Here is a 22269-nt window from a genome sequence, read left to right on the forward strand (position 1 = left end):
ATGCTATTGCTCCCCTTCACTTATTTTTACCAGGTCTTCATTAATTTCTAGGATTTAATGAAGCCATATATAGTTCACCACTGACTCCCTGTGATAGGGTAGCCGAGGTGGTGACGGCAGGCCAGAATGCAGGAAGAAAACAACAAAGAGACACTGCAGGTACGATGCAATGGCGCGTGAGCTGTTTTATTTTTAAATAACAAAAATAAATAAAATATTCAAACAAAAACACTTGCTCACAGAGCAAAATAAAGGTTTTAAATAAAACAAAATAACAAACACTAAATACTGTAATCAGGCTGGGCAGTAGCCATCACTGATCGTACTGATTCTTTTTTATTTTTACACGCATCTCTCGCTCTCGCTCGCTCCTCTGCACACCCACCCCGAGTGCAGAGAGCTGCAGGCTTATATGCAGGTGACCATCTCCTGATTAGCAACAATTAATTAACTCGAGAGATGGTCACCTTCTGCACAAGGTTTTTTAAATGCGGATGGGGCTTCCCATCCACGCTATAAAACAATACAAAATACATGGCTTCGCCGTCATATAAATAAATCATAATAATAATAACAATAATAAAAATACAACAAAACAAATACAAAATAATAAATTGCACAGGGGCGGAGGGGTACCCAGTCCTAAAATAAACAAATACATGTACAGGGCTCCTCGCCCTGTTACACTCCCCTTTCCTGTACCAGGAGGTGTTTCTTAAAAAGATCAGCCATCATAGAATAATTTGATGTAAAACTGCTGACCAGTAAGTCTAGCTTCAATTTCCAAGAGTTATTTTCTCCAGTTACCACGCCTGGTACTGTTTCGTTTCAAGGAAAGACAAGGTTAACAAATTAATTACATTCTCTTTGGCAGATCCTACTATATGCCTGACACAGACTGGTACTGTAGGGTCCTGAAAAGCTGGAACAAAACGATTCATATCCGAGAGTAGATTGTTAAAGTTGTTTATTGAACATAGCAGAGCTCTGGAGAGACAATCACACACGACCAATGGTGTAGTAAATTGCTCTATAGTCATGTCCTTAAGGGACTGCTTTATACATTTTGTTAGTACCAATCAGTGGTAACTACGCAGTAAAAAATATGTTTCACCAATCAGCATTCAGCACGCAATTATGTTAGTAAATTTCCAATAACACTATTAGCACATTAACAGTTTACATCAGTAACCTTGAACATTCTACACAGGGGCTGCATCACTCAGTGCTGGCACTTCATCTATGTATATCAGTTTTGCACACATTCCACACTTTGTAACCTTCCATTGTCCTTCCATTGTTCATGTCAAATACAAGTCAATTGCTGGTATTTTTGCATTCTCTGTTCTTAGTCTCTTCATTGCGCATGTGCAGTGAGCCAGAAAAGCAAATTGGCTCCTACAGTACCATTATGCTTTGACTGAAGTTATTACTTCAAGTTAATTTCTGCACTATATTCTCTTATTTTCAAAATTAACAGTTCTTCTGTTAAAATAAAACATTTACACTCATATTCGACTTGTTTTTTTAGCAGATAAATCATGTCATAAAATGTCATAAAATAAATTGTACGATTTTTACCGTACTTAGTTTAAGCTAGAAACCATTCATATTAATAGAATTTAAATCATTGTTTTTAAAAACTGCATTCAGTTGTTTCATCCTTATACCAGCAACAGCAATTGTAATTTGTATTTAAGGTGGCTGAGTTTAGGCTCATGCACTGATAGATTTCTGCAGCAATGGCCTGCACTCGTGGAGTTCTGCAATGTAAACAAAGGTACAGATAGTGGACAAAAAAATGGAAACACCTGGGTAAATGAGGGACACCAAGTATATTGAAAGCAAGGGCTTCCACACAGGTGTGGCTCATGGGTTAATTAAGCAAATAACGTCTTAGGATCATGTATAAAAATGCTGGACAGGCCTGGTTGCCTATAATTATGGCTAGCATGGCTGCAAGAGGAGACCTCAGTGACTGAAACAGGGGTGATTGTTGGGGTGCGTTTGGCAGGAGCTTCAGTGACCAAGACAGCTCAACTTGCTGATATTTCATGAGCAACGGTGTCTAAGGTGATGTCGGCATGAAATTCCGAGGGAAACACATCAGCAAACGGCAAACAGTGGGCAGAAGCGCATACTCCAAGATCGTGATATCCGTGCATTAATTAGAAGTGCAAAGCAAAACAGGCGAGCAACTGCAGATCAATTGACTGCAAATTTCAACCCAGGGGGCGAGCAGCAAGTTTAATCAAAAACAGTCTCCCGAGAACTCCAGAGCGGGATACCATAGTGGCCCAACGCCCTATTAAGTGACTTTACATTGGGGTTTCCATTTTTTGTCCACTACCTGTAGCTCCCTTTTTACTCAGACTTACAAAGATAATAATATTTTGTACTGTTATAACAGAGTAAACAGGAATATAGAATGCTCTAGCATAACTATATGTTAATACAGAGCATATTATAACTTTTTGTATGAACAGTGTGTTTTAACAATTTGTTTAGTATTTCTGCTGGCTTTATATTCTTTAAAACACAGTACAGTTAATACAACACTGTAACACACATGCAGTTTCACAAATATTCAGTTTGCATCCCAAAGATCAGCCTGCTTCCAGTAGCTGTCACAGTCTTGGGTCAGTTTCTGCTCTCAGTGAGTTTGTCAAAGCCACCACAGGTGTGTCTTTAATGTTGCACATCTAGCTGCTATTGGAGGATCAAGTGCATCGGAAACCTGCAGAAGAATAATGAGAGGCACACTTGCAAATAAACTAGCAATCCAATTTAATTGGTTAGGGAAAGGAAGAAAACGAGCCTTCTCATTACAAGTTGGTATTGATTTTATTGAAGTGATTTTGTATTTGTACTTAGATTAAAACATTATAGTTGTTAAACACATTATTTAAGAGAAGCTATACATTGTTTGCATAATCTCACCAAGTAATGTCGTTAAATGGCATTTTTTATTGACGCACATGCTACAAATATAAAAATGTGATTGAACTTGAATGTCAATCTAACTGGAATAGATGCATATCATTAATTCAACAGAAAATCTATGAAAAAAAAAGATTATAAAGATTATAACACACCATAAGCATTAGAAAAACACATGGTAGACTCAACCTTGTCTGTAAATGACAAGCCAAGAATTACTTCCTTCAACCAGGAATTACTTGCTTCTATCATGTTTGACATTAAAATAAATAAATAAATAAATAAATAAATAAATAAAACATTTGAAATGATTACAAGGTATTAAAAAGTCCTCTATAATTTTAAATTAAACTGACTACGCACATTTAAGTTTTCATCCATTGGGTTATGATAATTTATCGTTTTTTAAAATACTGTTTTGTTCTTATTAATATAAATAGTTTAATTTACTGATTCATTCTTAAATAGCACAATGTTATAGGTATACTACCTCAAAATCTAATTTTATTTGTTACATTTTAAAATGTTGTAACTCCATTACAAATGTAAATACCTTTATACTTCACTAACAATACATTTATACTTTAACAATACCATTATTATAACAGAAGCAGTCAGAAGAAATCCAGCGACTTCCCATGTTACCGATGCCGAAGTAGAGAAGATCGTAAAGGAATGGTTAAAGTACTCTGGTGACAGGGATGGAGGCAGAAAGAGACAAATTCTTGGAACGGCATTTCAACACGAAAATTAAAATGGAGTCACGTGACAGCGGATGAATTTCACAATATTTTTAAGCACAAATATAATAGCCTACATTTCAACAGTCACTGCCAAACCTGATTACTTATTCTTCCAGAAGTAATGGTCGGGTGTAACAGGGATACAAGGTTATATTTACACCGGGCCATGTTGTTAACAAGCCTGATGTTGATGGAGGGTGTTAGCGCAGGATGGAAGGTGCCCACTTGAAGACCCCAGAGATGTACCCTACTTAGCTCAATCCAGACGATTGTCATGTTAATGCGCTGGGGAGATCGCACTGTGGTTGATCCCCGGAGCCAGCATCGCAGCCGTTGTGTGTGCTGATGTACTAGGGAGGCAAAATAAGCTGATCCCTGGAGCCAGCATTACGCTTCAGCCATCAACACCAGGCAGAAGGATATCTACATCATCATATGGAAGGAAACACAAATGGATGGAGACACAGATGGATCACATTAGTTTAATGTAAAGCTACATCTTAGTTGGTGCTTATCTTGGCGAGAGCCGAGTTCAAATCAGCAAGAAGTTTAACAGCTAATCTCGTGTAATGGAAATCAGATGCTGGACTCTGGGACATCTTTCTAGAATCAGAAATCATTGGATCGGGATCTACCAATGGAGTGCTAGAAGGCTGTCACTACAACAGAGCAGCCCGCATACATAAAGTTATGATGGAAGCCCTAATGCGACTTCAGTGGGAAACATTTAGACAATGGCTGAGGAATGCAATCACAATGAGTCAGAATTTCAACTATTAGTAGAATATCGCATGATGCCAGCAAGACGGCTTTTACCCAGTTTTTCCTTCATGAGGGGTCCAAAGATAAATATGCAGAAATGTTTGTTAGCCATGTTATCTATTCTGGATTCAGCAAACACTGCCATAAGTTTTATGCCAGCAATGGGAGGGTTTGGCATCGGGTTATAGAGGCATTAGTCTATATAGGTATTGAGGAGGCAGATACTTGTATGCTTCTGCATGCAAGTGATGAGGGAAACACCATTGTAGTGATCAAGACTCCAGGCACAGATGTGCTAGTCCTGGCTTGCTTTTTGCAGAAGGACATTCCAGCAAGAACTGTGATAGACACAGGAACAAGAATATGCACCCGATGGATGCTACGTGCAAGAACTTGAGCCTATCTGTGTGTGAAGTGCTGCCTGGAATGTATACTTTCACAGGCTGTGCCACAACCAATGCATTCCATGGAAAGAAACTCTCCTTTGACTTAATTGTCAACAATGCAGGACATTGTTAGTCAATGAGCAAACTGGGGCAGCAGTTTGATATAAGCAGAGTTAATCAAGTCTTGTGAGGCTTTTGTCTGTTCTTTGTATGGTAAAGCAGGAGATGATATTAATGAGTGCTGTTACAAACTCTTCTGCAGCAGAAATCTTCAGAGCAACCAGTTCCCACCATGCAGAACTGTATTCAAGAAACACATACAAAGGGCAAACTACCAGGATGCCATATGGAGACGTGCTGTTTTCCCCAGCCAGGCTTGTCTCGTTTTTGTTTTAAAACTGACGTCTTCTGTCGGTGTCACTGTGTGTTCCCAAACACAGCCCCCCAAATGCACAACCAAGCGCAGTACTTATGGGCTGAGCAATCTCCCAAGACCCGACTCTCAGCCACTCAGAGAGAGGGAAAGTCAACACACCCTCTTCCCCACCTCTCCGTGTCATCGCCATGACTGACCTACCTGCAGTAATATGCATGTGCCAGATAGTCAGTCCAGATCTCCCCTGTTACACTTGGATATTGGATATCTTGCCTGCTCCAAATGCCCTCATGAAGCTTGTCAACTGTGGCTGTTCAGGGAAATGTAATGGAATCTGTTGCTCCTGCATCATCAACAAGCTGGCTTGCACAGAATTCTGCAAATGTGGACAGAGCTGTGAAAACTCTAAACATTGCCAAATTGACAGAGACTCTGAGGATGACAGTGATACTGACATAAAAAATAAAAACTGTGTTTTCCCACCACTGCAATCCTTGTCAATTTTTTTTAAGTTTTGTGATTTGTCCATTTTAGAGTGATATATTTATCTAGTTGGGTTGGAACTACTCTTTCGAAGTTGTTGTCTAAAAAAAGGTAGATTGGACATTGGCCTATAGTTAGTAAGGACTTGAGGATCCAGGTTATGTTTAACTAATGGTTTTACCACAGCTACCTTAAGTGCCAGTGGAACAGTGCCCAACGAAAGTGAGCCATTTACAATTTTTAAAATGTGGTTGCAAACAGTATTAAACATATCTTAAGAGTGTAGTAGGAATTGGGTCAAGGCAACAGGTAGTGGTTCTCATCTGCTTAACTACTGTTTCCAATTCATTAAGGTAATTGGAGAGAAGTCCTGGATACACACTTGTATAAAAAGAAGATTCACAATTCAGTGTTGGTTTGGAACTGGGGGACAACAACCCTTTCATAGATTGTGACTCCTTTATTTATTTGATACTGCTAGATTGTTTTAATTAATTTATCATTTATTAACAGCTTTATTAATAAAAGTACTCATTTTTTTGTTTAAAACCAGAGCTTGGCTTGACTTTACTTTATCGTATTTACTTACCAACCGACTAATGTATTTGACCATAAAAGCAATTTATACAGCATAAAAAATACTGAAGTCAGATAAGTAGTTATTATGTTTATAAACATGATAAATAACCCTTGTTTAAGTAAACTGATCTTGTAGAAGTTCAAATTTTGTAGCATGGTGAAACTGAATCCATCTCAGAAAGTTAATTTAAAAAAAGAAACGCATTTTCAGATATGAGAAGTAAATTCAGAATGGACACAAACTCAGCCTGGCAACAGGTAAAAATGGAATCTAGAAATGTTAAGGAACAAAATGATACCAAAAAACCTTAGTTTGACAGGGAGTGCAGCCAACTTGAAAATTGCTGGTCTTGGCCCATGGACTATCTGTCTGCCTGTGGAAGAGGAGCTGTCTGTGCCTGAGTAACTACAAAAATCAATTTTTGACCTGGCTAGTTGAATACATTTTTCCCCAATTTTCTTTTTATGATATATACCTGTGTTACCCAGTTTATGGATCCAGGCTTTTAGCATTCTCATTCCTGATCTATGTACTTATAATTGACACAATTGATTGCTCTTAGTTTTGTTGTTTCTTGCTGGAACATGAGGTTTAGTAATGGCTCCCTGGGTTGGGGCAGTTGTAACATATGTTACAACTGACCCCATACACCATTAGCTCAACTGTATTTGGACACATGAAGCTTGCACTGAAGGAAACAAAATGTAAATATATCACAATTGTGACTCCAAGCGACATATGCTTGCTTGAAAAGGCCTGTAATTTTAGGGATGTTAAGTTTTTAAAGTAGGACAACAAAAAGAATTGCCATATTTTTAATATTTTTATTTTTCAATAACGATATTCCGTTTTTGAGTAAAATAAAAACAAATATTTGCTTCATGTGAACATTGATATTTATTCCATAAAACATTACATTCTTGAGTTAAATAAATGTGTTTATTTAACTATTCACAGAATGTTATATCTGACCCCACCCCCGTTACAACTGACCCTCGCCACGGGGTCAATTGTAACAATGGACACCTTACGTTTCAAGCCCTCTTGCCATATGTATATCAGCTCTTAAAACAGGATAACTATGAGGATTGGTAGAGGACAGATGTAAGCTGTTTGTATCAGTCTGGTCAATAGTTCAAGCCATCTGTGTGTAATGAAGAGGAAGGTACAAATGTTACAACTGTCTCCCCTACTGTAAATATGAAAATTGAGATGAATCACCACCTGTCACATGTTCTAAGAACAGATTTTACTTTTACTTTCCTTTTTTAATGAATACAAAATCTACTACTAGCTTGAAAGTACTTCCTGGATATACCTTGATTTCTGTGAAGGGACAACTTTAAAATAATCCAATTCAAGTGGCAACTAATACATTTGGGAGGTATGTGTTTTTATAAAAGTAATAATAATTATTATAATTTGTTTATTTAGCAAATGCCTTTACCCAATGCGACTTACACAGACTTGGGTGTGTGAACTATGCATCAGCTGCAGAGTCACTTACAATTACGTCTCACCTGAAAGACAGAGTACAAGGAGATTAAGTAACTTGCTCAGGGTCACACAATGAGTCAGTGGCTAAGGTGGGATTTGAACCGAGGACCTTCTGGTTACAAGCCCTTTTCTTTAACCACTCGACCACACAGCCTCCTACTCGACCATTATGCACATATTCATTGTATTTATACATGGAAAATAGTCTGAAACAAAAAGGTGACTACATTCAGTATCTTGTACAACCGAATAGAAATTCAAATCGGGGGTATGTTAAACTTGGTTTTGAATTGGTTCTTCTAGACAGTATTTTAAATATTTGAAGCCTTCTCTAAATGCTAAAATGATTTTGCTGGTTTGAAGAAGGGAAACAGTCACCGTTATGGAGCAGAGTGCTGATGCAATTCAATAATCTCTTTAAACTTTGTTATTCTGTCATGCTTATTTTTAGTAATCCCAGGTTGGGGACGCTGCTGCTGTACCCTTGAGCAAGGTACTTTACCTAGATTGCTCCAGTAAAAACCCAACTGTATAAATGGGTAATTGTATGTAAAAATAATGTGTAAAAAGTAATGTAATTGTATGTAAAAAATAATGTGATATCTTGTAACAATTGTAAGTCGCCCTGGATAAAGGGCGTCTGCTAAGAAATAAATAATAATAATAATAATAATAAATAATAGTAGTTTTAAAATGCTATGTTACACATTTTAGCGGTAGACTGAGAGAGGTATAGTATTTATTTCTTAGCAGAAGCCCTTATCCAGGTCGACTTACAATATATCACATTATTTTTACATTCAATTACCCATTTATACAGTTGGGTTTTTAGTGGAGCAATCTAGGTAAAGTACCTTGCTCAAGGGTACAGCAGCAGTGTCCCCAACCAACCTGGGATTGAATCCACGACCCTCCGGTCAAGAGTCCAGAGCCCTAACCACTACTCCACACTGCTGACCTTTGTTCTCAGTTAAGCTGTTCCATTGTTATTGGTTAGAAAAGAAAGTGAAATACCAATAGGCCACCTTTGAACATGTTTTCAATTTTTACGCTCTTTTTAAAAGTATATTTATGACATTGTTTTTTTTTTTTTTTTTTCTTTTGTCTTTGATCACAATCGGTAGATAAAACACAGAGCAGCAGTTGTTAAATAGCGAGCAATAAACTCCCTGGATTCTTCTTCCATTCTCCCTGACCGCAAGGGAATTGTAATCAGTGCTTGGAGACTGGGGATTCAGAACCAGATTTTTATTTTATTTATTTTTCTCTTGAAGATCAGAATCAGGGATCAGGTTTTTCTGGAAGTTCAGAATGGTGATATCGGTGTGAAAGTTGTTTTATAAGTTATAAACACTAACAAATGTTTCTAATGTTTCTAATGTATATAAATATAAGTTAAAGTTACACACACATTATATATACAGCTCTGGAAAAAATTAAGAGACCACTGCAAAATTATCAGTTTCTCTGGTTTTACTATTTATAGGTATGTGTTTGGGTAAAATGAACATTTTTGTTTTATTCTATAAATTACTGACAACATTTCTCCCAAATTCCAAATAAAAATATTGTCATTTAGAGCATTTATTTGCAGAAAATGACAACTGGTCAAAATAACAAAAAAGATGCAGTGTTGTCAGACCTTGAATAATGCAAAGAATATAAGTTCATATTCATTTTTAAACTCCACAATACTAATGTTTTAACTTAGGAAGAGTTCAGAAATCAATATTTGGTGGAATAACCCTGATTTTCAAGCACAGCTTTCATGCGTCTTGGCATGCTCTCCACCAGTCTTTCACATTGATGTTGGGTGACTTTATGCCACTCCTGGCGCAAAAATTCAAGCAGCTCGGCTTTGTTTGATGGCTTGTGACCATCCATCTTCCTCTTGATCACATTCCAGAGGTTTTCAATGGGGTTCAGGTCTGGAGATTGGGCTGGCCATGACAGGGTCTTGATCTGGTGGTCCTCCATCCACACCTTGATTGACCTGGCTGTGTGGCATGGAGCATTGTCCTGCTGGAAAAACCAATCCTCAGAGTTGGGGAATATTGTCAGAGCAGAAGGAAGCAAGTTTTCTTCCAGGACAACCTTGTACTTGGTTGAAGAAGAAAATGGGAAATGCATCAAGGTTTCTGTATTCAAAGTCACCTTGCATAATATTAAAATCTAAACTGTTTTGCTTTGTTTGCTCGTTTTTCCTTACATGTTGTAAACTACATAATTGTAAGGTAGTGTGTTTGGTTGCCTTTGTATCAAATATAGGCCTATGTACATATATGAATATGTCAAATACATTTAAAGACACTTTTTATCATTGTAAGTAAGAAGAACAAAAAAGTTGTGCAAAAAATAAATGTTGTGAAACTGTTGCAGCTATATATACTGTTATTATTTTTTTAATCACATATAACTGTTACAGTTAGGGGCTACCAGCAATTCTAGACCTTTGCAATTGTTCTACTTGTGTAAATACTGTTACTTTATCACCTCCTTCCCTGCAAAGCAGAAAGAAGGCCTCACTATATTCCGCTATAAAGAAAATAGAAAAACGATGTTAAACAATATGGTTCTGCTAAAATGAGAGAGAGAGAGAGAGAGAGAGAGAGAGAGAGAGAGAGAGAGAGAGCTCATATAAAAACAAATACAGTTTTATTACCCGGAATGGGCAGTTAAAGGTGGGTTCGGTGGGGTTTTTCAATCGTGTTATGTTGTTCCAACTTAGTTGTATCGTGTGTATTATTTTCATACACTTTTTCCATCTTCGGAACCCCGTGTTCCGGCCGATTTTGTCTATACAGCTGTTTATTGCACTGAATGGGCAGTTAAAGGTCGGTTTGGTGGGGTTTTTTTCAATAGTGTTATGTTGTTCCCACTTAGTTGTATTGTGTGTATAATTTAAGTCGTCTTTGCACCTTTGGAACCCAGTGTTCCGGGAGCTTTTTGGTGATAAGAGGGTTCTGGCCCGGAACGGGTTAATGACAGCGCGTTATCAATCGGTTCTGATTGTTAAAATATTCTCCTCATATGTCTGTAAGTTTTTATGCTGTTTTTTAAAGCAATTTAATTCATTAAAGTACCGTTCCGGCTCGTTGCTGCTTTAACCCCATCCTCCGCCATGTTGGCTGTGATGGCTGCCTGAGCTACGCATTTGCAGTTTTCCTTTTTTGAGTGTGAAAGGTCCGTGTACATTCCGGCCAATCGTTTTTGCATTCTAAATCGGAAATCAGAAAACCAGAAAACGACTTGTTTTTCTATTTCGGGTTTTCATAAAAACAAATATCGACCCGTTTTTCATTTCCCAATTTCTGAGTTTAAAATACAAAAACTGATTTAGGCTTGCTTCCCATTTTTCATATTGCTTTTTGTAACAAAGTATTCGAAATGGAATAATCTGTAATACAAAACTAAATGACCATTAAAAAAAAAAAAGTAAAGATGCGTGCTCTACTCGTATCAAATGTGTCTTGTTGTTATGAGAGCAGTCGGGCGTAGTGGTTAGGGCTCTGGACTCTTGACCGGAGGGTCGTGGGTTCAATCCTAGGTAGGAGACACTGCTGCTGTACCCTTGAGCAAGGTACTTTATCTAGATTGCTCCAGTAAAAACCCAACTGTCTAAATGGGTACTTGTATGTAAAAATAATGTGATATCGTGTAACAATTGTAAGTCGCCCTGGATAAGAGCATCTGCTAAGGAATAAATAATAATAACGTTTTCTGCATCAATACATTGATATCTATATCTATGGATGCACCCCCCACCCCTCCAAGTGAAACAAATTGGGTACTCGTGAAAGGGGAGCTCTCAACATACGTGAGCGTCCTGGACAAATGTGCTATGATAATATAATCCAGTTAAGTTTATAAAGTTAATTTATAAAGCCGGATATAAATATTAAGAACCGTAGGCTACCTAGATTTTTTTCCCCTTTATGTGAAGGCGTATTATTTTTAGTATTATTATAATGCACTGTACCTGAGTGATACAAGGATGATTATTATATTAACTTAATGTAGCCCTACGGCTGTATTGTAATACCGTACTTTGTAACAACTGCTAAATAAATAATGTTGGTAAACAGACAGAACACTTCCACGACAATAAGCACAGGCGCATCGTCATAACAGCGGGACACAGAGAGCTGGCTGTGTCTGACCTTTTTTTTAAAAGGTCTTGAAGGAGCTACATAACTTTTAAGATGTTAAATGTTGTGGAGTGTTTTCATGCTGCAGTGGGGGTTCTTTTGTAACAGAATATGGAGAAGGGTGGGGATGAATTCTGTTTACAGTTTCGCACTGTATCGCAGTTCCGTCTTTTGTAAGAGCTGCAAACCGCAAGGAGAAAGAACATGTTAGCATCTTACAGAGCCTGCCATAGGATCACTAAAGGGGTCTGTCCCTCTTCCGATACGTTAGCAGATCTATCATATTTCCTGCGAAGTATTGTCTCTCCAGATATCTGTTTGAATAAAGACTACCTTCTTGGTCCGTGTACATTACGGCCAATCGTTTTTGCATTCAGAATCGGAAATCGGAAAACCAGAAAACGACTCGTTTTTTCTATTTTGGTTTTTAATTTCTGAGTTTAAAATACAAAAACGGATTCAGACTTGTTTTCCCATTTTTCATATTGCTTTTTGCAACAAAATATTCAAAATAGAATAATCTGTAATACAAAAATAAATAATAGACTGTAGGGACGAAAAATGAAATGAGTCTCCAAGAGTCGGTGATAAAGAAGGTAGTCTTTATTCAAGCAGATATCTGGAGAGACAGCACTTCACAGGAAATCTGTTAATGCTTCGCTAACAGGTACACACTTAAACAATGGTAGATATACTAACGTATCGGAGGGGGACAGACCTATTCAACCAAGCGTGACAGCCCCCTTTAAAGATCCTATGGCAAGCTCTGTAAGATGCTAACATGTCCTCTCCCTGCGGTTTGCAGCTCTTAAGAAGGAACTGCGATACAGTGCGAAACTGGAAACAGAATTCACCCCCACCCTGCACCATATTCTGTTACAAAAGAACCCCCCACTGCAGCATGAAAACACTCCACAACATTTAATATCTTAAAAATGATGTAGCTCCTTCAAGACCTTTACAAAAAAAAAAGGTCAGACACAGCCAGCTCTCTGTGACCCGCTGTTATGACAATGCAATAATTTCGGGCCTGTGCTTATTTATTGTCGTGGAAGTGTTCTGTCTGTTTACCAACATTATTTATTAATTAATTTAGCAGTTGTTACAAAGTACTATATTACAGCCGTAGGGCTACATTAAGTTAATATAATAATCATCCTTGTGTCACTCAGGTACAGTGCACTGTAATAATACTAAAAATAATAAGCCTTCACATAAAGGGGGGAAAAAAATCCAGGTACAGTTCTTAATAGTTATATCCGGCTTTATAAATTAACTTTATAAACTTAACTGGATTATATTATCATAGCACATTTGTCCAGGGGGTTCACGTATGTTGAGAGCTCCCCTTTCACGGGTACCCAATTTGTTTCACTTGGGGGGTGCATCTCCATTGATGTAGATATCAATGTATTGATGCAGAAAACGTCATTCTTATTTATTTCAATCGAGGTAAAGTACCTTGCTCAAGGGTACAGCAGCAGTGTCCCCTACCTGGGATTGAACCCAGAGTCCAGAGCCCTAACCACTACTCCACACTGCTGTTATAACAACGACACATTCGATACGAGTAGAGCACGTATCAGTACTTTTTTTTTAATGGTCATTTATTTTTGTATTAGATTATTCCATTTGAATACTTTGTTACAAAAGCAATATGAAATATGCGAAACAAGCCTAAATCAGTTTTTGTACTTTAAACTCAGAAATTGGAAAATGAAAAACGGGTCACTTTTTGTTTTTATGAAAAACCGAAATAGAAAAAACAAGTCGTTTTCTGGTTTTCTGATTTCCGATTTAGAATGCAAAAACGATTGGCCGGAATGTACACGGACCGAGCGCGCGCAGAATAGAACCGTAAGTGTAAATTAGAACCGTAAGTGAAAAAAATTGAGAGGTTGTATTTTGTTTCATTTTACGGTTCCAAACTGCGTTTCTGCGCGCTCGTATTTTTGAGAGCAATTTCACTCTCAAAAGTGGCGTCAAAAGAACCGTAATTGTATTTTTTTCCAATTTTACAGTTACAAACTTAGTTTTACAATTACAGACTGCGTTTCTGCGCACACAGATTTTTGATAGCTATTTCACGACATACGTGTGGTTGTCCGTCTTGCAAGTATACCCTTCTCGAGAACACACCCTCTTCCCCACCTCTCCGTGTCATCGCCATGACTGACAGGCGGATCCTACGAGATTGCTGCCCTCTACGTGCAGTAATACGCATGTGCCAGATAGTCAGTCCAGATCTCCCCTGTTACACTTGGATATAGGATATCTTGCCTGCTCCAAATGCCCTCATGGAGCTTGTCAACTGTGGCTGTTCAGGGAAAAGTAATAGAATCTGTTGCTCCTGCATCACCAACAAACTGGCTTGCACAGAATTCTGCAAATGTGGACAGAGCTGTGAAAACTCTAAACATTGCCAAATTGACAGAGACTCTGAGGATGACAGTGATACTGACATAAAAAATAAAAACTGTGTTTTCCCACCACTGCAATCCTTGTCAATTTTTTTTAAGTTTTGTGATTTGTCCATTTTAGAGTGATATATTTATCTAGTTGGGTTGGAACTACTCTTTCGAAGTTGTTGTCTAAAAAAAGGTAGATTGGACATTGGCCTATAGTTAGTAAGGACTTGAGGATCCAGGTTATGTTTAACTAATGGTTTTACCACAGCTACCTTAAGTGCCAGTGGAACAGTGCCCAACGAAAGTGAGCCATTTACAATTTTTAAAATGTGGTTGCAAACAGTATTAAACATATCTTAAGAGTGTAGTAGGAATTGGGTCAAGGGAACAGGTAGTGGTTCTCATCTGCTTAACTACTGTTTCCAATTCATCTAAGGTAATTGGAGAGAAGTCCTGGATACACACTTGTATAAAAAGAAGATTCACAATTCAGTGTTGGTTTGGAACTGGAGGACAACAACCCTTTCATAGATTGTGACTCCTTTATTTATTTGATACTGCTAGATTGTTTTAATTAATTTATCATTTATTAACAGCTTTATTAATAAAAGTACACATTTTTTGTTTAAAACCAGAGCTTGGCTTGACTTTACTTTATCGTATTTACTTACCAACCAACTAATGTATTTGACCATAAAAGCAATTTATACAGCATAAAAAATACTGAAGTCAGATAAGTAGTTATTATGTTTATAAACATGATAAATAACCCTTGTTTAAGTAAACTGATCTTGTAGAAGTTCAAATTTTGTAGCATGGTGAAACTGAATCCATCTCAGAAAGTTAATTTAAAAAAAGAAACGCATTTTCAGATATGAGAAGTAAATTCAGAATGGACACAAACTCAGCCTGGCAACAGGTAAAAATGGAATCTAGAAATATTAAGGAACAAAATGATACCAAAAAACCTTAGTTTGACAGGGAGTGCAGCCAACTTGAAAATTGTTGGTCTTGGCCCATGGACTATCTGTCTGCCTGTGGAAGAGGAGCTGTCTGTGCCTGAGTAACTACAAAAATCAATTTTTGACCTGGCTAGTTGAATACATTTTTCCCCAATTTTCTTTTTATGATATATACCTGTGTTACCCAGTTTATGGATCCAGGCTTTTAGCATTCTCATTCCTGATCTATGTACTTATAATTGACACAATTGATTGCTCCTAGTTTTGTTGTTTCTTGCTGGAACATGAGGTTTAGTAATGGCTCCCTGGGTTGGGGCAGTTGTAACATATGTTACAACTGACCCCATACACCATGAGCTCAACTGTATTTGGACACATGAAGCTTGCACTGAAGGAAACAAAATGTAAATATATCACAATTGTGACTCCAAGCGACATATGCTTGCTTGAAAAGGCCTGTAATTTTAGGGATGTTAAGTTTTAAAAGTAGGACAACAAAAAGAATTGCCATATTTTTAATATTTTTATTTTTCAATAACGATATTCCGTTTTTGAGTAAAATAAAAACAAATATTTGCTTCATGTGAACATTGATATTTATTCCATAAAACATTACATTCTTGAGTTAAATAGATGTGTTTATTTAACTATGCACAGAATGTTATACCTGACTCCACCACCGTTACAACTGACCCTGGCCATGGGGTCAATTGTAACAACGGACACCTTACGTTTCAAGCCCTCTTGCCATATGTATATCAGCTCTTAAAACAGGATAACTATGAGGATTGGTAGAGGACAGATGTAAGCTGTTTGTATCAGTCTGGTCAATAGTTCAAGTCATCTGTGTGTAATGAAGAGAAAGGTACAAATGTTACAACTGTCTCCCCTACTGTAAATATGAAAATTGAGATGAATCACCACCCGTCACATGTTCTAAGAACAGATTTTACTTTTACTTTCCTTTTTTAATGAATACAAAATCTACTACTAGCTTGAAAGTACTTCCTGGATATACCTTGATTTCTGTGAAGGGACAACTTTAAAATAATCCAATTCAAGTGGCAACTAATACATTTGGGAGGTATGTGTTTTTATAAAAGTAATAATAATTATTATAATTTGTTTATTTAGCAAATGCCTTTATCCAATGCGACTTACAGAGACTTGGGTGTGTGAACTATGCATCAGCTGCAGAGTCACTTACAATTACGTCTCACCTGAAAGACAGAGTACAAGGAGATTAAGTAACTTGCTCAGGGTCACACAATGAGTCAGTGGCTAAGGTGGGATTTGAACCGAGGACCTTCTGGTTACAAGCCCTTTTCTTTAACCACTCGACCACACAGCCTCCTACTCGACCATTATGCACATATTCATTGTATTTATACATGGAAAATAGTCTGAAACAAAAAGGTGACTACATTCAGTATCTTGTACAACCGAATAGAAATTCAAATCGGGGGTATGTTAAACTTGGTTTTGAATTGGTTCTTCTAGACAGTATTTTAAATATTTGAAGCCTTCTCTAAATGCTAAAATGATTTTGCTGGTTTGAAGAAGGGAAACGGTCACCGTTATGGAGCAGAGTGCTGATGCAATTCAATAATCTCTTTAAACTTTGTTATTCTGTCATGTTTATTTTTAGTAATCCCAGGTGGGGGACACTGCTGCTGTACCCTTGAGCGAGAGCAGACGTATGTGAGGAGAGCTCCTGCTCTGAGTTTAAAAAACAGTGCTTTAAACTTTTTATTTTCCAAATCTTTTTATTTAATCTTATTTATAAAGCAGCAGAGCACCTTTTTTGTTGATTAAAACTTTTATTTAGTGTTTTAAAAGCACATTTTGTTTCATTTTTCTTTTGTTCTCCTACACTTGCTTTGTTTGCAAGTGTAGGAGGGCGGCCATTTTGGCTTGTTTTTTCTTTTGTTTGTATTGTTCATTTAATTTTTACTTCCTTTAAATTAGTTTCTTTTCTTTGCTTTTTAATTTTATATTAAAGAGCACCTTCTTTAGTTTATTTTAAAATTATTTTAAATCACTACACTGTTTTAGTTTTTGTTTTAAAAATCATTTTGTTTTAATCCCCTGCTTCTGCCTTGTGCAGAGTGGGGGAAGGGCAGGCAAGGAACACAGGCCATGTGCTCCTTTGTTTGCCCTTAGTTTGGTTTTAAGTTTAAAACGATTCTTTAGTTTTAAACTTTGATTTATTTTTGAATTTTCCTTTTACCCCTGCACTATTGGAGTGCAGGGGTGTGTGATTTTGTATTTGTTTATTTATTAAAAAATAAACAAATACGTTTGTTTGTTTTCAAAAAAAAAAAAACCTTTGTGTTTTTTGTTTTATTTTTCTTTTGTGTGTGTGTGTGCCCCTGCACTATTGGAGTGCAGGGGTGGGTGTGTGAATTTTTATTTTTGTTGTTTTAAAAATAAATAAATAATTTTTGTTTGTTTTATTTTTTGTTTATTTAATTATTATAAAAAAAAAAAAAAAAAAAAAAAAAAAAAAAAAAAAAAAAAACCTTTGTGTTCTGTGTGCCCCTGCACTATTGGAGTGCAGGGGTGTGCAATTGTGTTTGTTTTATTTTGATTTATTGTTTGTTTGTTTTTTTATAAACAATTAAAAATTAAAATAATGAGTGGGCAAGCTCCACAGGCCCCAAAAAAGTGGGCACAGGTGGCTGCAGGGGAGGCTGCAGCCCCCTTTAAAAACTTGACTAGGAGGCACGGGGTCAGGTGCCTCCTCCGAGATACCCTCTCGATAGAGGCCATGGTGAAAGCCATGGCCAAGGTGGTCGGACCATCGACCATCGTGGCGGCCTCAAAGATGTACGGCAAGGCCGTCTTCTTTTTAAAATCTGAGGCCGCCACGCACACCGCTATCGAGAGGGGTCTCGCGGTCGGGGGGATATACATCCCCATTGAACCCTTGGAGGGGTTGGGCAGCAGGGTCGTCCTCTCTAACGTCCCGCCATTCTTGAAGGACGACCTCCTGAAGCCCCATCTTCAGGCCCTAGGGGAGTTGAAAACGGGCATCCACCCCATCCCCCTAGGGTGCAAGGACCAACCCCTCCGCCACGTGCTGTCCTTCCGACGCCAGGTGACCATCCACCTGGCGGGGAGGGACGCCGTGGAGGGCAGTTTTGTGGTCCCCTTTCAGGGGACCAACTATGTAATCTTTTATTCCTCGGAGGAGGTGCGGTGTTATCACTGCAAGGAGCTGGGGCACCAGAAAAAGAGGTGCCCCAAGCTCCAGCAGGGCGCAAAACCACCTGCGCCCGCACCGCGCCCCTCCGAGTCCACCTCGCCCCCGGGGCCCTCAAAAAGGCCCACAGAGGGGGGCAAAAAGGCACCCACCCCCCTCCCAGGAACATCTGAGGGGGGAAAGGGAGAGAAAGCCCCCGAGGTGGCCGGACCCTCCGCGCCTCTTGAAAGCGCACGGGGGGAGAAGGCCGCCGAATGGACCGCGGTCGCCCACCGCAAAAAGAAGGTGGCGGCCAGGTCCACGGGAGAGGCCAAGCGGGGGGAGACGAAGCCCGCCGCCACACCATCTGGCGGTGGGTCAGGGGGAGTCCCTGATAAGGAGACTCCCTCCACGGCACCCCCCGCAAGACAGGGCGGCAAAGCCGCCCGCAAAACTAAACACCTCCTCCCCCCAGAGGGCGAGGAGAGAAGCGCTGCCAGAGGTGGGCTCCCCATCGCCGTGGCAGGGCAGGAGACCGCCTCCGGCAGCCTCAGGGGGAAGAGGAAGGCGCAGGCACGCCTCCCCACGTGTGCACGCAAGTGCACACGTACCGGCCTCTTGGTGAGGGTCCCCGGGGGGGCGATAGAGGGCCCCCTAAAACCAAAGCGACCGCCTCGGCGTCCCCCCTCTGCCGGCAACGAGGGCCTCGGCCCTCGTAATGCCACAGAGGGGGAGAAGGATCCATCCCCCGAGGCGGTCCGGGGCTCCGCGGAAGAAACAGCGGAGCCCATGGAAGAGGCCCCCGCCGAGAGGCCAAAGGGGAGGGAGGAACCCGCGAGGGCAGCTGGAGCCCTTCGGGTAGATCCCCTCCCCATCACTACAGAGACCTCGGAAGCCGGCCCCGATTCCACCATCGAGGGGCCGGCCGCAGGGGAGGTCGCCGAGGGGGCGCAGGAGGGGCCCCCGACACAACACCTGCCTCGGGCACCGCCTACCTCCGGAGGCAGCACGGGTCCTGAAACCTGTGTTGCCGAGGAGGGGGCGGCGGAACCAGCTCCCGAGGCAGCCATGGGCTCCGCGGATAAAGCGGAGCCCATGCAGGCGACCCCTGCCGAGGGGCCAGAGGGGGAGGAAGAACTACCCCTCCCAGACCAAGAGCTGCCTCGGGCTCCCGAGGCAGGCGTGGGCTCCGCAGACAACGCGGAGCCCATGCAAGCGGCCCCGGCTGAGGGGTCGGAGGGGGGGGAAGAACAGCTCCCCCAAGAACATGAGCTGCCTCAGGCTTCCCTCTCTAGCGGCGACGGGGGTTTCGGCACTCGTGCTGCCGCGGAGGGGGAGAAGGAAACACCCCCTGAGGCAGCGGCGGGCTCTGCGGAGCCCGCGCTTCCATTGGTCTCCGGAGCGCAGAAGGGAGGGGAAGAACCAGAGAGGGCAGAAGGTGGTGCCCTCATGGTAGATCCCCTCCCCGAAGTGCAACGGGGCCAAAAAACCGGTCCCCGACCCAACACCGAGGGACCGGTTCCAGTCACCGAGGGGGCGCGGGAGGAGCCCCTGAAAGACCAACCGCCTCGGGCTTCCCTTTCCGGCGGCGACGAGGGCTCCGGCCCTCGCGCATCCGTCGGGGGGGAAACATCGTCCGAGGCGGTCCCGGTGACTGATGCGGAGGAAGGGGAAGGACCCGAAAGGGTGTATCCCCTTTCTCTAGGGGAGGGAGGGGAAGGACCCGAGAGGGTGGATCCCCTTCCTTCGAGGAAAGAGGACGGGCCTGAGACCGTGCCTCGGACCTCAAAGGAGGGACCCAGAGCGGGGATGAAACCATCTGGCTCGGCGGCGTACGCCGAGCGTCCGTCTGCGCCCCCGAAATCGAGGGTGCAGACGGTCCCTGCGAGGGTCCCTCCGCCGGTCTCTCCCGTCGCGTCCCCTGGGGGTGGGGCGCAGGGAGGACCAGTGAAGCTCAAGATAAGGCGCAATGCGCTCACCCACCAACGTGAGTGCGTTGTGCTTTACCATCGCGAGGGGGGCGATGGAGAGCTGAGGGAGAGGGAGGAGGATACCGAGTCCACGGGCAGCGTGGGCTCGGAGGTTCCGTCCGTCTCTCTCCCTGACATCCCTGCGGCGGAACTCCTGGAGTTCTTGGAGGCCACCATCCACCGCAGGGACAAGGTACAGCTGGCCCTGGACAAATGGGGGGACTTCCAGAGGATCCTAACCTCTGTGAGGTCCTTCCTCAGGGCCAGCCACGCCAACAAAACTTCGGGCTCGAACGTGCACATTCGGGCCCGAAAGTTACACGACCAGTTGGTGAGCTTCGGGAGAACTCAGGATCTCCCGTGAGCGTCACCGACAACTCCTGACAGAAGATCATGTATCACATCGGTACCGTGAACGTCAACGGGTGTAGGGACCCTTTCCGCAGGGCCCAGGTAATCTCCTTCCTGAAAAAAGGGGGTTACTCTGTGTGCTTCCTGCAGGAAACCCACACAACTCCAGAGACGGAAGCCAACTGGCTTCTGGAGTGGGGGGGGAGAGTGTCGTTCAGCCATCTCACCGGCACCTCCTGTGGGGTGGCGACGCTCTTCTCCGGGTCCTTTCTTCCCACGGTACTCGATGTGGTAGACGTCGAGCCGGGCCGTCTGTTACACCACCGGATCCGGGACGGCGACAGTATCGTTCACCTGGTGAACGTGTACGCGCCGTCCACGGGTCCGGCGAGGGTCCAGTTCTTTCGCCGGATGTCGACCTACATGAACAACATCGGCGCCGACGAGTGCGTGGTCCTCGGGGGTGATTTCAACTGCACCCTCGAGGCCGCGGACAGGGTGGGGGCGCAAGAACACTACCCTCTCTCGTCGGCAGCCCTGAGAGAGCTGACCGCTCAGCTCTCTCTGGTCGACATCTGGCGTTGGCAGCATCCGGACGTCCCCGCCTTCACCTTCACCAGGGTGAGGGAGGGGCGGGTGTCTCAGTCCCGGATCGACAGGTTCTACGTCACCAGGAACCACGCTCACTGCGTTCGCTCCTCCGACATCAGGCCGGCGCCGTTCACGGACCACAACCTGGTGGCCGTGGCGGTGGCCCTGGTGCCAGTCGGGCATGCCTCTGCCTACTGGCACTTTAACAACGCCTTGTTGGAGGACGAGCGCTTTGAGCGGTCTTTCCGGGACTTTTGGACGGTCTGGCACGGCAGACGATCTCGCTTCCCCACGTGGCGTCAGTGGTGGGACGTGGGGAAAGCGCAGATCAAGATCTTCTGTCAGGAGTACACGAGGGGCGCGAGCAGGCGGAGGGACTCACGGATCGAGCGGCTGGAAAGGGAGCTGCTCGGTCTGGAGAGCCGCCTGGCTCGCGGGGACCCACTCGAGCAGAGCGCGTACGTAGAGAAGAAGAGCACCCTGCGGGACCTGCAGCTCCAGCGGTCCCGGGGGGCATTTGTGCGCTCGCGGATCCAGTTCCTCCGGGAGATGGACCGCGGCTCACACTTCTTCTACGCGTTGGAGAAAAAGAAGGGAGACCGCAGGAACATCGCCTGCCTTCTGGCAGACGACGGCTCCCTTCTGACGGATCCGGAGAGCGTGAACGAGAGGGCCAGAGCCTTTTACTCTGACCTCTTCTCTCCGGATCCCGTCGACTCCGACGCGTGCAGGGTTCTGTGGGATGGGCTTCCCACGGTCGGCCAGGGCGTCAGGGATGAGTTCGAGGGCCAGCTGACCCTGGCCGAGCTCTCCGACGCCCTCAGTCGGATGCCCTATAACAAATCGCCGGGCATCGACGGGCTGACCGTGGAGTTCTTCAAAAAGTTT

At 42.4% G+C, this 22269-nt stretch overlaps 1 protein-coding gene across 1 annotated transcript in view; it reads left to right on the forward strand.

Annotated features, from left to right (window-relative positions):
• The first annotated feature begins 16215 nt into the window (after window positions 1-16215).
• The window catches only part of LOC117970411 (ICOS ligand-like), a 58430-nt gene continuing 52376 nt past the window's right edge, over window positions 16216-22269 (forward strand). The window contains exon 1 of the mRNA XM_059028837.1: window positions 16216-16369. The gene's annotated coding sequence lies outside the window, so the exon portion shown is untranslated. The remainder of the gene's footprint in view (window positions 16370-22269) is intronic.

This window comes from Acipenser ruthenus, chromosome 8, assembly GCF_902713425.1.
Source record: "Acipenser ruthenus chromosome 8, fAciRut3.2 maternal haplotype, whole genome shotgun sequence".
Classification (NCBI taxonomy): domain Eukaryota; kingdom Metazoa; phylum Chordata; class Actinopteri; order Acipenseriformes; family Acipenseridae; genus Acipenser; species Acipenser ruthenus.